The 2,500-nt window shown below is 32.6% G+C and overlaps 1 pseudogene; it reads right to left on the minus strand.

Moving 5' to 3' along the window:
- Positions 1–143: 143 nt before the first annotated feature.
- LOC144960951 (U2 spliceosomal RNA) lies at positions 144–305 on the minus strand (annotated as a pseudogene).
- Between the last annotated feature and the right edge of the window lie 2,195 nt (positions 306–2,500).

Consider the following 2,500-nt stretch of genomic DNA (forward strand, 5'->3'; position numbering starts at 1 on the left):
ATAGAAAATATGATTTAAAAATACTGCTACCTCTGAGACAGATGGAGTTAACAGGTAGAAATCAAATCAGTTCGATAAACCTCTAATAAAACAAAAACATGCTATAACTATAAGAGGTAGAACAACTCTTGACATTATTCATTGCATAGTGAGCCGTCCCCGGAAGTACTTCAAAACCGGGCCGACTCGTCGCGTGTGTCCAAAAACCAGTTTAATATCAAAGTGATCATATAGACCACGTATCAGATATTAAGCTGATAAGAACAGATACTACACTCGATCTCAGCCAAAAGGCCGGAAGCGATATTGATTCCCGTCAATGATTATATGTTTATTTAAAACGACCATATCCTTTAGGAGAGTGTTTAAAAAATGTATATATATAAGGAAGTGGTTATTCAGTATCAGATACTGAATAGTGCTTTGCCACTATTCAGTATCCATAAGGAACTCTTTTTTATAGAGAGAGTGAAAAGTACGACAATCTCGGTTGAACTGCTGACCTACTTCCAGATTGAACACGTGTAGTAACTGACAGCCCGATTCAAAGTTGTAAAAATATTTTGATCGAAATTTTTAAATTTCTGCTATCGTGCAATTAACATAGTTCAAAATATCAAATTAAGAGAGGCAGTCAAATACATTTTTTAATGTCTGAATAGACATGATTAAATGTCTCTAAAAGTTCAGTGACACCATGGCATGGTGGATATAAGCTGTTTGACTCTGAGCTTAAGGTTCGAGAGTTCAAATCCCTGTAAGGGTAACTTTTTTTTTTTTCCCCATATTTTTTAAAAATTCCTTCTGTCTATTTATATTTTTAAAACTTTTGTTTTAATAATTTTATTTGCTTGAAATATACTTTAATGTTGATAATATACTATTGTTCTTTTATTATTATTATTATTATTATTATTATTATTATTATTATTATTATTATTATTATTATTATTATTATTATTATTATTATTATTATTATTATTATTATTACTTACTATTATTATTATCGTTGTTGTTGTAATCGTCATCATCGTCATTATTATGATTATGGTTATGATTTTTTTTTTAATCAAGTAGTTGGAGTAATTTAATCAGTTATCGATTTATTACGAATATCTTTTATGTGTTATCATCGCGTTGTTGTTTTTCATTATTGTGCTCTTCTATTGTTTATTACTTTTTAAAATCTTGCTTTTTTCTGTTGTTGTTGTTCTCCTTGTTGTTGATGTTTGTTTGTTTGTTTTGTCATCTAAGACAAACCCGATTCATTATAAATTCATTTTTAATTGAGCGATGTACTTCCGAGAATTACTTGCCGTATTATATTGAAATTTACATGACAATAATAATAATAATAATAAAAATAATAATAATAATAATAATAATAATAATAATAATAATAATAATAATAATAATAATAATAATGATAATAATGATGATGATGATAAAAATAATAATAATAATAATAATAATAATAATAATAATAATAATAATAATAATAATAATAATAATAATAATAATAATAATAATAATAATAATAATAATAATAATAATATTTAAATAGATACTGAATATTAGACTACAATTGACATCTATTTACTGAATACACGTGGTATTTTTATGGATGTTTCTTTTTTTTACGAAACCTGCCGAAACCCGACAAAGTTATGGGAAGTAGGCAGCAGTGGGAGTGAACCTGGGACTCAGGGAAGTGTACACCATTGGGGAGTGAACCTGGGACTGGTTTCATTTTTTAAAAAAAGCAATTACTTTTTTACGAAACCCGCCAATATCTGACAAAGTTATGGAAGAAAGTAACAGTGGGGGAGTGAACCCGAGACTATGGTTTTTCGGCGGGTTTTGGCGGGTTTCGTAAAAAAGTAATTGCTTCATTCTCGTCTGGTACCCAACTCCCATAGTTCGGCTTCATTTCCCACTGGTATCCATCTTCCATAGTCCCAGGTTCATTTCCACTGATTTCCTCTTTTCACAGTCCCAGTTCACTCCCAACCGGTGTGCACTTCCCTGAGTCCCGGTTCATTGCCCAATGGTGCCCACTTCCCATAACTTTTGACAATTTCGGTAGGTTTCGAAATAAAAGTACATTCTGAGCTCACTGTCCACTGGTATCAGCCTCTCGCAGTCCCGGGTTCAATCCTCATCGGTGTCCAAATCCCAGATTCACTCCCCACTGCTGCCTGCTTCCCATAACTTTGTCGGCTTTTGGCGGGTTTTGTAAAAAAGTAATTCCCCTCCCCCTTGGTATTGCTTTTTTACAAAATCCAGAGTCCCAGGTTCAATTCCCACAAGTGTACACTTCCCTGATTCTCAGGATCACTCCCACTGTTGCCTACTTCAATAACTTTGTCGGATATTGCCAGGTTTAGTCGGGTTTTGTAAAAAAGTAATTGCTTTTATGTGAAACTCGCTGAAACCCGCCGAAAACCAGAGTCTCAGGTTCACTCCCCACTGGTGTACACTTCCCTGAGTCTCAGGTTCA

Source organism: Berghia stephanieae, unplaced genomic scaffold, assembly GCF_034508935.2.
Source record: "Berghia stephanieae isolate SIO BIC M18660-M18661 unplaced genomic scaffold, UCSD_Bste_1.3 scaffold1104, whole genome shotgun sequence".
In the NCBI taxonomy this organism is placed as follows: Eukaryota; Metazoa; Mollusca; class Gastropoda; order Nudibranchia; family Aeolidiidae; genus Berghia; species Berghia stephanieae.